The sequence below is a fragment of the Callithrix jacchus genome, chromosome 2 (assembly GCF_049354715.1).
Source record: "Callithrix jacchus isolate 240 chromosome 2, calJac240_pri, whole genome shotgun sequence".
In the NCBI taxonomy this organism is placed as follows: domain Eukaryota; kingdom Metazoa; phylum Chordata; class Mammalia; order Primates; family Cebidae; genus Callithrix; species Callithrix jacchus.
This window is the reverse complement of record NC_133503.1, coordinates 45,423,317-45,436,979: the sequence shown is the minus strand read 5'-3', so window position 1 is coordinate 45,436,979 and position 13,663 is coordinate 45,423,317. Positions and strand designations below refer to the sequence as shown.

Below are 13,663 nucleotides of genomic sequence, written 5' to 3'. Positions count from 1 at the left end.
CTGTATCCACTTTGCTTCTTTACTGTCATTTTAAAGAGATGTTGGGAAAAAGAGATGACAAATATATGCTCAGTTCATCATTGACCTTAATTTTCTTTTTCTGCTTGTTCTAAATCAAGGAGGATCATTACCTTCTCAAGAGGCTACGCCAGCACTTCTTAGCTCGTCCACTTCTATATCCGGGAACTTTAGTTTTAAAGTAGAGAAGCCATCTTTTTTGACAGTCTGAGCCTACACTTTTCCCCAATTATACTAAGCAGCTTCTCTGCTTTCATGAATTGACAACCCCACTAACGCCTTTAAATCTTGGAATATTCAGTATTATTTGATGTGTGTAGGTGTGTAATGTTCTGAGTAACAGGAAAGTGAATCACCGGAAAAAAAAAGAGAAAGAAAAATGGGCTTTAAAAAATTAAACAACAAAATGTCTAAAGGTTTATTTATCATTTTGTAAGATCTCACCTCCACAGGGCATTTCAAACTGAACAGATTATTTAAGAGAAAAATCATTCTGGAGACTATTTAGGCCTTCTTTTCAAATAGTTATGGGAATTAAGACACTTTGATTTTTTTTCTTGACAAGTGCTTAGTATGTACTTACTGAGCAGAAAGCTGGAATAGAAATTTGCAAAGAGAAATGTTGTTACTGAGTAGAGTCAAGTAATGCTGGGTTTGAGCCCCATATCTGTCATGTTCTGCTTTCCCTAAGATAGTTAAGGTCTCTGCATCTCAGTTGCCTCAATGATAGTTAATATTAATTACCTCCTTTGGGGTGATCATGAGAGATAGAGTTAATGTGTACACAAAGACGTGCGTAATGCCTGGCACTTGGTTAGCACCTATCAAATTGAAGATGACTTGATTATGAGGCAAACAGGCTTTAAAATGTCATTGCCTACCCTCTTCCTAAAATTATGGGGGGAAAAAGCACTTCTTCACAGACATATCAAAGTTTGCGTAACTCCACAAGCCTTAGCATACCCTTTCTTTAATGTATTTCTCAGTTCCTCTGCTTTTGTTTAAGGTCAAACAGAGCCAGGAGACCACCTAAACAATATTATCTAGCCAGATGAATTGTCAAACAGTAATGACCCCTTTGGACTGTTTGTTTTGCAGTTTTCATAATTTCTTACTGAAGAATCACTGACCAATCTGTGACATGACAGATCTTGATGTCTTCCAATTATGTACAATTATGGAATATATGAATTAGAGCTATTGTCCTTTCCTGTGGTGGAGATGGACTTTGTGCCTCTTTATTTGCCTAATGAGGTTGAGTCCAGGGGCTAGAAAATGGAATTCTTTTAATATTTTTTCAAGAGAAGCCATAAATATACAAAATAGTATGAAAAGAGGCAAACATCACTAAATTTATAGGAACAGATTTTTTTTTTATCTCAAGCATACTAGTTACCAACTGTTTATAAACTGGGGAAAGAAATCAGTTATAGTCTTTCATTTAACAGCCATTACTACTGAACCGTACTGTGCATGTACACGGTGATGAAATAAAAAAACGCTCATGAGATTAAAAGCTGCTGGTTTTCATTCATTCACCCATCAACAAAATGTGTGTGTCCTTACTTAGGCACTGGGAATCCAATAGTGAATAAAAAAACAGACATGATTCTTTCAGGAGCTTACTCTCTATTGGAGGAAACTTTTGCTAAACGAACATTCTTGGACATAGATGTAGAACTGCACTGTGGTAAGAGTAATGAGGGAGACACTCCGTGCTATGAGAGCAGCATTGCAGCGGGCTGACTTCTGCATCAGGGAAAATTCTTTTCTCCCGAAAAGACAACTAATCTGAAACATGAAGGATAAAGAGACGTTAACTCTGGGTGAATGAGGAAGAAACACTCCGGAAGATGCAAAGGCTCTTCAAGTGGAGCTTTTGGGGAACTGAAAGGAGGACAACGTATTTTGACATAGAGGACAAAGGCTCTGTGAATTGAAGCTCTAAATTCCTTCTCTTGTAACACCCCACACTGTCCTTTTAGTTTTGCTTTCATTTACTCATTTATTCATTCAGGGATTCAACAAGTGACTATTCCATTCCAGTTCTATGCTGGCACCATATTAGGTACAGATAAGACAGTGATTAAGATATAACCCTGGCCTTAAAGATCTTACAATAGAGAAAAAGATGTCAAGATGCTGTGGGTCTTAGAGGAAGAGCACTATCCTTGGCCTACATTTAGGAAGCTCATGAATTAGCAGTGTGAGGAGAATAAGGAAGAAAATTTCAAGAAGTAGAAAATGTGTGTATAAACGTTCAGAGGCAGGCCAGGTGCAGTGGCCTAAAATCCCAGCATTTTAGGAAGTCGAGGCAGCCAGATCACTTGAAACACAGAGTTTAAGACCAGACTGAGTAACATGGGAAGTCTGCATCTCTACTAAAAATAGAAAAATTAGCTGGGCATGGTGGTGCATGCCTGTGGTCCCAGCTACTTATGAGGCTGAGGTGGGAGGACTGCTTGAATCTGAAAGGTCAAGGCTGCAGTGAGCTATGACCATGCCACTACACTCCAGCCAGGGTGACATACCAAGATCTTGTCTCAAAAATATAACTAAAAGTCCAGAGGCAAAATAATGTTTGGCAAGGCCTATAAATCACAATAGGATCTGCAAGGTTTCCTGTGTAGACTATGAGGTCCTAATTAATAATAAAATATAAGTAGAAAAGCAGACAGTAGCCAGTCTTTAAAGATCCGTTACATTGTACTAAGGGTCTTGGATTCTTTTCTTAAGAGTTATGGGAAGGCACTGAAGCAAGAACTTTAAGCAGGGCAATTGGTGTGATCAGATCCACGCTTTAGGAAATGATCACACTTTGGCAACATGGAGATGGAATAGCTCGGAAGCTACTGCAACAACACAGCCAAGAGACGATACTGGTCCAGGCTAACTTAGTAGTGGTGTAAATGGATAGATACGGACAGATATTTGTTCTTGTTGTTTTGAAACTGAGTCTTACTCTATTGCCCAGGCTGGAGTGCAGTGGCGTAATCTCGGCTCACTGCAATCTCCGCCTCCCAGGTTCAAGGTATTCTCATCCCTCAGCCTCCCAAGTAGCAGGGATTAGAGGCACTACCACCATGCCGATTAACATTTTTTTCTTTTTAAATTTTACTTTAATTTCTGGGATACATGTGCTGAACGTGCAGGTTTGTCACATAGGTATACATGTGCCATGGTAGTTTGCTTCACCTATCAACCTGTCATTTACATTTCAAGCCCCTCATGCATTAGGTATTTGTCCTAATGCTGTCCCTCGCCTTTCCCCTCACCCCTCAACAGGCCCCAGTATGTGATGTTTTTCCCTGTGTCCATGTGTTCTCATTTTGTATTTTTAGTAAAGCCAGGGTTTCACCATGTTGGCCAGGCTGTTCTCCTGATCTCAAATGATCTGCTTACCTCAGCCTCCCAAAGTGCTGGGTTTACAGGTGTGAGCCACAGCACCTGGCCTGTGAACAGATTTTAAGGTTGTTAGGAAGCTGGAATTTATAGGACATGATACTTGACTGGATGTAGGGTAGAGGGAGATTTTCAAAATGTCTTCTGTGTTTCTGGCTTGGGACAGCTAGGTGGATGGTGGGCATAACCCAAACAGCAGAAAAATAAGTGGATGTCTAATCTGTAAAGTGACCTTATTTTAATCATCTTAGATGGTTGTCTACATCACAATAAGAGCTAAATAATTGACACAAAGAGGGTGTTCAATAAACCGCAGGAATCATTTTTACATATGAAGTTCTCTAGAAGAGTTAACTACTGAAGTAGGAGGTAGTAGTTACTGAAAATATCAGAGACGTCTTTATAGAGCAAGTGAGCTGGGTCTTAAGTGAAGAGGAACACATCACTAGGGAATAAATGCATGGGTGAGTGACAGGAAAGACATTCTTGGCAGAGAGCACAACAGGTGCAGAGCTAAGAGTTCTCCAAGAAATTGAACATGCAGAAACACTGTTTCTGCAGCACAGGGTTTGTGAAGAGGGTGACAGAAAATGAACTAGAAACCTAGGGTGGGAATAGATCATAGAGGTTCCATAAACAAGCAGAATGTTAATTCCAGGCCAGCATTTGACAAAATGTTTCTGCAGAACACAAATATCCTATAAAATGTAAATATAGACAAATTAATATAAAAAATTCTGATTTGAACAAAGTTAAATTAACTTTTTTACTGCAGGATCTCTCAGAGCTTTTATTTGTGCATTAGAAACCTACAACAGAGAGCTATAGCATGAGGCATTTTTTTTTTTTCAAACTCTGCACCTCTTTCTAAGAATACTGATTAATGAATGCCACAGAAGACACTGATTCTGTGCTATTGGGTTTAGGAAATTTTACACTAGGCAGTGAGGAACCATGAGTTAGAAAGATCATACTGACTTCATGAAGAGGGCGACTTGGAAGGGGTAAAGACTGAAGGCTTGATAATCTTAAGAAGTTCAATGAGAGAATAAGACAGCAAAATTATATATGCTAAGTAGAGAGAGGTGGTGGGAGGGACAGGCAGGTGCTCATGTGCATGTGTGTGTGTATGTTTTAATTGTACATTGGACACTCAGCCAGTGCTATTTGTAGCCTGTAGAAGCTAGGGAAAGCTTCACAGGAAAATTATAAAGCTCTGTGTCAATATGAGAAATTACTATTTCAAAACTCTTTTGCATTTGTGATGCCTTTTGATCCCCCTATGTGGCATGTGTGCAAACCCAGAATGAGAGAAGTTAAGCAAATTTGCTCATAGTTCCAGAGCTGATGGAATGCAGAAGTGACCTTTGCTCTTCCAAGTCTGGGGCTCTTTTTATTCTATTGTGTTCCCTCTGAGCTTAGACTCAAGCTGAGATTTGAAGGATAGGTAGGGTTTGCATAGGTTGAAAAAATAAGTAAAAACATTTTGCTTCAGAGAAAAAAGTACAAGAAAGGACACAGAAGCATGTGAATGGTATGACTGACAGTCTGGAAAGTGTCACTCTGCTAATGACAGTAATCTCTCCTTGAGTCTTCCCATCCTTCAAGGAAGAGCATGTGACATGTGTAGTGGCTTAAGACTTAGAAGGGTCCCATGCTTGGTTTAATGCACTGTTGTTGCTGTCTTAAAATTCCAAATACTTTAAGAACAAAAGACTCCCCCTTTTTGATTTGGGCCCTACAAATTACGTAGCCAGTCTTGTTTCAAGGCCTAGGTCTATTTTATCTTTCAAAGTTATTCTCACTCTACTAGATGCCTCTACGCTTTTACATTGTGGTTAGTTCACACTTGATTGGTCTCTTATTCGCACATGAAGTAAACTGTTATCTTTGCAATCAAGTCATGAGCTCCTTACATGCAACTAGATAGCCTAGTGCTAAGCACATAGTAGGCAGGTAATAAAAATTTGCTGTTGAATGAATGTGCCTCCATTATAAGCCCACTGACATGAAGTTTCATACTCCTTTATAATGAAGCCATGTCTTTGGGTTAAAAAAAGAATTAAAAGGGCAAATCTCCTAACATAATTCAAGGATGAGGACTACATAAGTGAATAAATCCAGCATCCACATCGACAATGACAGCACTCATAAACATGACAGTATCCAACACCTAATACCAAGAGCGAACATTTGTTAGGTTTGTATTATGTGCCATGTTGCTTTAGGCATTTCATTCCATATTTACAACTACCCTATGAGTGGATCCTATTATTATCTTTGTTTCACAAATGAAATTTAAACACAACATGATTAAGAAACTTGCCTATAGTGAAGGATGTGAACAGACACTTTTCAAAAGAAGACATTTATGCAGCCAACAAACATATGAAAAAAATGCTCATCATCACCGGTCACTAGAGAAATATAAATCAAACCACATTGAGATACCATCTCATGCCAGTTAGAATGATTATTATTAATAAATCTGGAGACAACAGATGCTGGAGAGGATGTAGAAAAATAGGAAAATTTTTTTTTTTTTTTTTTTTTGAGACAGAATTTCGCTCTTGCTACCCAGGCTGCAGTGCAATGGCGCGATCTCGGCTCACCGCAACCTCTGCCTCCTGGGTTCAGACAATTCTCCTGCCTCAGCCTCCTGAGTAGCTGGGATTACAGGCATGCACCACCATGCCCAGCTAATTTTTTGTATTTTTAATAGAGACGGAGTTTCACCACGTTGACCAGGATGGTCTCGATTTCTTGACCTCATGATCTACCCGCCTTGGCCTCCCAAAGTGCTGGGATTACAGGCGTGAGCCACCGAATAGGAACACTTATACTGTTGATGGGAGTGTAAATTAGTTCAACCATTGTGGAAGACAGTGTGGTGATTCCTCAAGGATCTAGAAGCAGAAATACCATTTGACCTAGCAATCCCATTACTGGGTATATATCCAAAGGACTATAAATCATTCTACTATAAAGACACATGCACACGTACATTCATTGCAGCACTGTTTACAATAGCAAAGACTTGGAGGGAACCCAAATGCCCATCAATGATAGATTGGATAAAGAAAATGTGGCACATATACACCTCATGGAATACTATGCAGCCATAAAAAAGGATGAGTTCATGTCCTTTGCAGGGACATGGATGAAGCTGGAAACCATCATTCTCAGTAAACTGACACAAGAACAGAAAACCAGACACCACATGTTCTCACTCATAAGTGGGTGTTGAACAATGAGAACACATGGACACAGGGAGGGGAACATCACACACTGGGGCGCGTTGGGGGGTGGAGAGCTAGGGGAGGGATAGCAGGGGAGGGCATTGAGGAGGGATAACATTAGGAGCAATACCTAATGTAGATGACGGGGGATGGATGCAGCAAACCACCATGGCATGTGTATACCTAGGTGACAATCCTGTATGAGCTGAACATGTACCCCAGAATTTAAAGTATAATAAAAAATGAAATTAAAAAAATACAATTGACCATGAATTGATAATCAATGGGTGCATGAGGTTAATCATATTATTCTCTTCATTTTTACATATGCTTGAAATTTTCCCTAGTAAAAAATTAATAATAATAATACAAGAAACCCACAGTAAAGATTTAACCTTAAGCAGGCTGGTTCTCAAAAGTCAATCATTTGCCTATTATACTTTACTGACCCATCATAGAAAAAGGAGACTCATATCTGGCCTTATATCATTACCAGTTAAGTGCTGTATCTGTGAGAGCCACTTTTATGCTCTATGAAAGAATTTGCTGCAGGCATGATAGCACTGTAATTCTAAACTTGCACCCATCTTTGTACCTTTCTTTAGACACTGGCCTTATTTTTTAATCTCTCTCTTCTTTTTCCTATCTGTGAAATAGACATAATGAGTCAACATTTGGAAGCAGGAGTGCTCTAAACTATGTTGCTGTTGTTATTTTCCTGGGGAGAGAATACAAAACCATCATTAAATTCTCTACAGGATCTCTGATCCTAAAATGCTAAAGTCACGGCTCAGGGCCTATGCTACTTTTCAAATGTAAATTTATAAACTTCAGTTTTCATCCTTTGTTCAGTCCTTGTAGGGCTGTCAGATGCCAAATGGAAATTGCAAAGGTCTCTATTTGCGAGATGTTTAATATCATTATTTTCAATCTATATTTATTCCATACATATTTATTGAGTTTTAAAATATATACAACCTTGCTTACAAGTTCAAGGTCCATCTAACTCTTGAATTCTGGCTCCTGTAACTTATCACACTAGTACAATAATGGCCAGAGTGACAACCTTGTTTGCATAATGCTTTGAATTTGTCAACATGTTTCTCACATAATGAGCTAAGTTTACCATGTGCTGTGTCCTAAACCTTCTAAAACTGCCTATACTTTTCAGATTTCCTCCAAAGAAGTAGTGTGCAGCAGACCATGATGGTGTAGGCAAAGGATAATAGAACTGATTCTCAATGAGCATAAAGGCTTCCTACCCGGAACTCTGCAGCTATGGCTGATACATACAACCCCTCTGCAGCACTTCCCTGGCCCACCACAGGGCTTAAAAGCAGAGGCAAGGGAGAAAGGAGGAACTCTGTTATGTTACAGTTTTGTCCAGGGCTGGCCCTAGTGACTTTTGAAAGGCGGTGGTAGTTTCTCCCCTTGACACTGACCTTAAGATACTGGAGAGTTAAGCCAACTTAATTGTCCAATAAATTAGTATTAATCTTCTTAAGAAAAAGCAGTGCATATGCCCCAAAACAAAGTTAAGAAGAGCCATTGTGTATGGGTGGATGTGATCATGGGATGCAGGACACGAATTTTCATGCTCATCTGTCACCAAATTAACAGGTAATCTGGCCAGGTTGCATCCTTTCTGTAGGCTTTCCTCATCAGCAAAATGATGGACTAGACCTAATACTCTCTAAGGCCACTTTTGAGCTTTAACTTTGCCAGATGTATGATTAGCATTGCCTAGAGTTAAACAACTGATAAGTTTGAGGGTAGAATCCCCAAAACTGCCCTAACTTCTGACAACAATTGCAAATTCAGGAGGTTTCCAAAACTATTCTCAGTTCTGATAATTCACAAGAGGAGTTCACAGAACTCACTAAAAGTGATTATACTCATGGCTATGACTTATAAGGAAAGCATACAGTTTAAAATCAACCAAAGAAAGAGATACATAAGGCAGAGCCTGGGAGAGTTCCAAATGCAAAATTTCAGTTGTCTTCAGGATGCATTACCCTCCTGCCATTGACCTGTGACAATATGCATAGAGTATTATCAACCAACAAAGCTTAGCTGAGCCTCATATTCAGAGTTTTTATTGTATTTCAATTATGTAGACCTGATAGACTGATTGATTATATATGTGATTGAACTTTGTGTTCAGGTCACATGAACACAAAGTTCAATCACCTGATAACCATGTGACCCAAAGCTTCCACCCTAAGTCACCTGGTCATTCTGTTATTGCCACCCCCACTCTAAGTTCCACTGGAGCCAGCCCTCACCCTAAACAAAGACGTGCTGTTATATATCACACAGATTACCTCCAAAAAGCCTAGGGCAAAAGTCAGGCCTCTCTTCGGGCAAGGGTAAATTCTCAAATACATAAGCATCCTAGGTTTGTTGTTCATTAATTTTCCTTCATGATTGATCCTTATTATTAAGCAAACACATATTCACTCTTTTATTTTTTCAGAAGATATATTAGCATAACTAGTAGTGCCAGACACTTAATATAAAGCAGGGAACAAAACAGTTCCTGTCTCCCTGGAAATTATGTTCTACTGGTGTAATAACCAAAACTGAACAAATATATACCGTCTAGTTGCAATATAGGGATAGAGAGTGATGGGCAGAGATGGAGGTGCTAATTTGCTTTATATAGAGTGGTCAGAAAAGGTATCCCAGTGAAGTTGATACTGGTACAGACACCTGAATAAGTAAAGCAGTGGGCTATGCTGGTTCTGAAAGAGAGGGAACAGCAGATGCAAAGGTCTTGGAATGAGAGTGTTCTCCTGTCTTCCTGTCTTGTCTTCCTCCCATGTCTATAGGTGTGGTGGTGGGAGGGGAGGTGACATTTGGTGGTGCTGCAGGTGATAACTTAACAAAAAGTTCAGAGCTATAGCTGGAACTTAATCTTTCCAGCATTTTAAGGAAGTCTTAGTCTGACTGTGTAGGAAGCCAATAAAAGGCTTTGAGCAGAAAAGTGACGTGAAGTGATTTGCATTTAAAAGGACCATTCTGCCTGCTGCTTGGAAATTACTCTGTAGGGGTTGGGGGTGAAGGAGGTTCGAATCTATTGAAATAATCTTGGTGAGATAGGATGATAGTTGGAGCATGGTAGCAGTAGTGGAGATGGGGAGAAATGGTTGATTCTGGACATATTTCAAAGTTAGGGCAGGCAGGATTGAAAAGATTTGAGGAGTGAGAGAGTGGAATGAAGGAACAGGAGGGTGAGGCAGGGTTTGGTAAGGCAGAATTAGGGACTGAGATGCCTTGTAGATACTCTGTGAAATATCAGCTTGGCCACTGGTGATAATTGCTCTGGAGGTCAGGAGAGAGGTTTGTGCTCAAAGTTCAGACTTAGAGTTTGGTTTTTATGTGAGTGACAAGCTGTGGGAATGTGGATAGAGAAGTCTAAGAATTTTGAACTCTAGTGTAGTTACACATTTAGAGGTCATAGCAGTGAGGATCTACCAAATGAGCCTGGGAAGTGTACACTGAGATAGTAGAATAAAGACAGAGCAGTGCTCAGGAATCAGTGAAGAAACTGTATTAGGAAGGAGAGAATGCTTAATTGTATTACACACACACACACAGACACACACACATTTTGCATGTGTGAGTTAAAGACAATGAAATATTTAATTCAATAAGTCCTCAGAAATTAATCCACTGATCATGTGACCACAAAATTCTCTCTAGTGGTACAATCTAAAAGACTACCAATGGTTCTCAACTAGATGGCTACCAACTGTGCCTTTAAATTTCTCCACCTTCAGTGGTCATAATAGTGTCCAAATGCCCAGAGATGAGAATTCCTTTTTTGGCAATGACATCTGGCTATTTGGCTACTTCTCTTAGCTGGATTTGAAGACATAGGTGCTGAATTAAATAGTTGAACTATTAGGATGATAACTATTACAGTGATGGAATAGCATATTACATCTTTCTTGTCTTAGTTTATTATATGGTACCATCTTACTTGTAGAATCTTAGTCTTTTTGTATTTTATTTACTCAGCTTTCTAGGTTTTTTTTCTTTTTTACTGATATATGTGTGTGTGTGTGTGTGTGTGTGTGTGTGTGTGTGTGTATAATTTTATTGTACTTTAGGTTCTGGGTTACATGTGCAGATCATGCAGGATTGTTGCATGGGTACATACTTGGCAATGTGGTTTGCTACCTCCATCTCCCCATCACCTACATCTGGCATTTCTCTCCATGTTATCCCTCCCCAACCCTCCCACCCCCCACTGTCTCTCCCCTAGTCCCCCCAACAGATTCCAGTGTGTGATGCTCCCCTCCCTGTGTCCATGTGTTCTCATTGTTCAACACCCTTCTTGGAGCGAGAACATGTGGTGTTTCATTTTCTGTTCTTGAGTCAGTTTGCTGAGAATGATGGTTTCCAGATTCATCCATGTCCCTACAAAGGACATGAACTCATGATTTTTTATGGCTGCATAGTATTCCATGGTGCATATGTGCCACATATTCCTTGTCCAGTTTATCATCAATGGGCATTTGGGTTGGTTCCAGGTCTTTGCTATTGTAAACAGTGCTACAATGAACATATGCATGCACGTGTCTTTATAACAGAACAATTTATAATTCTTTGAATATATACCCAGTAATGGGATTGCTGGGTCAAATGGAATTTCTATTTCTAGATCCTTGAGGAATCGCCACACTGTTTTCCACAGTGGTTGAACTAATTTGCACTCCCAACAACAGTGTAAAAGTGTTCCTATTTCTCCACATCTTCTCCAGTATCCGTTGTTTCCAGATTTTTTAACAATCACCATTCTAACTGGCCTGAAGTAGTATCTCAGTGTGGTTTTGATTTGCATTTCTCTGATGACCAGTGATGATAAACATTTTTTCATATGTTTATTGGCCTCATATATGTCTTATTTTAAAAACTCACTGTTCATATGCTTCCCCACTTTTCAATGGGTTTGTTTGTTTTATTCTCATAAATCTGTTTTAGTTCTTTGTAGATTCTGGTTATAAGTCCTTTGCCAGATGGGTAGATTGCAAAATTTTTTTTCCTATTCTGTTGGTTGCTGGTTCACTCTAATGATTGTTTCTTTTGCTCTACAAAAGCTCTGAAGTTTAATTAGATCCTGTTTGTCTATTTTGGCTTTTGTTGCCAATGCTTTTGGTGTTTTAGTCATGAAGTCCTTGCCTCATTGCCTATGCCTATGTCCTGAATGCTTTTGCCTAGGTTTTCTTCTAAGGTTTTTATGGTGTTAGGTCTTATAGTTTAAGTCTTTAATCCATCTGGAGTTAATTTTAGTGTAAGGTGTCAGCAAGGGGTCCAGTTTCTGCTTTCTGCACATGGCTAGCCAGTTTTCCCAACACCATTTATTAAACAGGGAATCCTTTTCCCATTGCTTGTTTTTGTGAGGTTTGTCAAAGACCAGATGGTTGTAGATGTGTGATATTGCTTCTGAGGCCTCTGTTCTGTTCCATTGGTCTATATCTTTTTTTTGGTACCAATACCATGCTGTTTTGATCACTGTAGATTTGTGGTATAGTTTGAAGTTAGGTTCAGCTTTCTAGTTTTAGGGAAAATGCAGATTGGATTAAAATTTACTATTCTGCATAATATATATGTAGGTATGTCTATATATATTTTCATCTTTAGTTTGTATAACTTTAAATAGTTTTGAGGCTCATCAGATTATTGTTACTTAGTTCAGTTTTAGCATTACATTTGAGTTCCTAGTAGATAAAAAGTTATTTCTGAAGGAACACATTAAAACTCTTTTTGCAAAAGGAATAAAACTTTTGATAGTTCCTTTTTACCTCTGCTGTCCAATATGATAACCATGGTTACTGACCCCTAGAAATGTATGTAGCTAGTTTTGAGAGTTTTTTTAAGTGTAAAACACCATATTTCAAAGGTTTGGCCTAAAAAATAATTTAGATACATCATTAGTAATTTTATATTGATTATATGTTGAAATTATATTTTTGACATATTAAATAAGATAATTTTCCTTTCAAAAATTCAAATATAAATATATTAAAATAAATTTCATCTGTTTGTTCCTCACTTCTTAATGTAGAAACTAGAAAATTTACAATTATAAATGCCATTTGCATTATATTTCTATTGCACAGAGCTGTTCTATACATTCTGGTCACGTATATGTTTTTATATGTGACCCAAATTATTTTATGTGTCTCTTGACTTCCTGGTGTAAAGAAAATGGTTTAATCTTTTCTATACATGTTTCATCCTATGAAGTATTTCATGACATTAAAAAATACTTATATTTGTTTTACTACAAAATGATACATGTTCTAAAATATTTTTAACAAAAAATATAAACACAAAAGAAAACTATACATAACCATTGCTAATATTTTGATACATTCGTTTTAGCATATGCACACTTTTAACAAATACATTGTAGCAGTTGGTTTATTTTGTTTTACAGTTTTTTGTTTGTTTGTTTGTTTTGAGATGGAGTCTTGCTTTGTCGCTCAGGCTGGAGGGCAGGACAGTGGCATGATCTCAACTCATTGCAACTTCCACCTCCCAGTTCAAGCAATTCTCTGCCTCAGCGTCCGAGTAGATGGGATTATAGGAGCCCATCACCATGCCTGGCTAATTTTTGTAGTTTTAGTAGAAACAGGGTTTCACCATCTTGGCCAGGCTGGTCTTGAACTCCTAAGCTCATGATCCATCCACCTTGGCCTCTCAAAATGCTGGGATTAAAGGTGTGAGCCACTGCTCCCAGCCTGGTTTATGATTTTTTAAATATACTATGAACATCTATCTTTGTCACTACTTTTAAGCTTTTCTGCACTTAACTATTTTAAGGATAGAGCATACTCCCCATAAGTAACAGTGGTTCATCATAGTGATGATTTTTTAATCTTTAATAACAGCTTTACTGATATGTAACTCACATGCCATAATATTCAAACTTTTCAACTATTCAATTCAGTGGTTTTTAATTATATTCAGAGTTATGCAGCTATTGCCCTATC

At 38.4% G+C, this 13,663-nt stretch overlaps 1 protein-coding gene across 32 annotated transcripts in view; it reads left to right on the top strand.

The window, feature by feature from the left end:
- The window catches only part of PPP2R2B (protein phosphatase 2 regulatory subunit Bbeta), a 494,567-nt gene that overhangs the window by 178,936 nt on the left and 301,968 nt on the right, over positions 1-13,663 (top strand). The gene's annotated exons all lie outside the window — the stretch shown is intronic.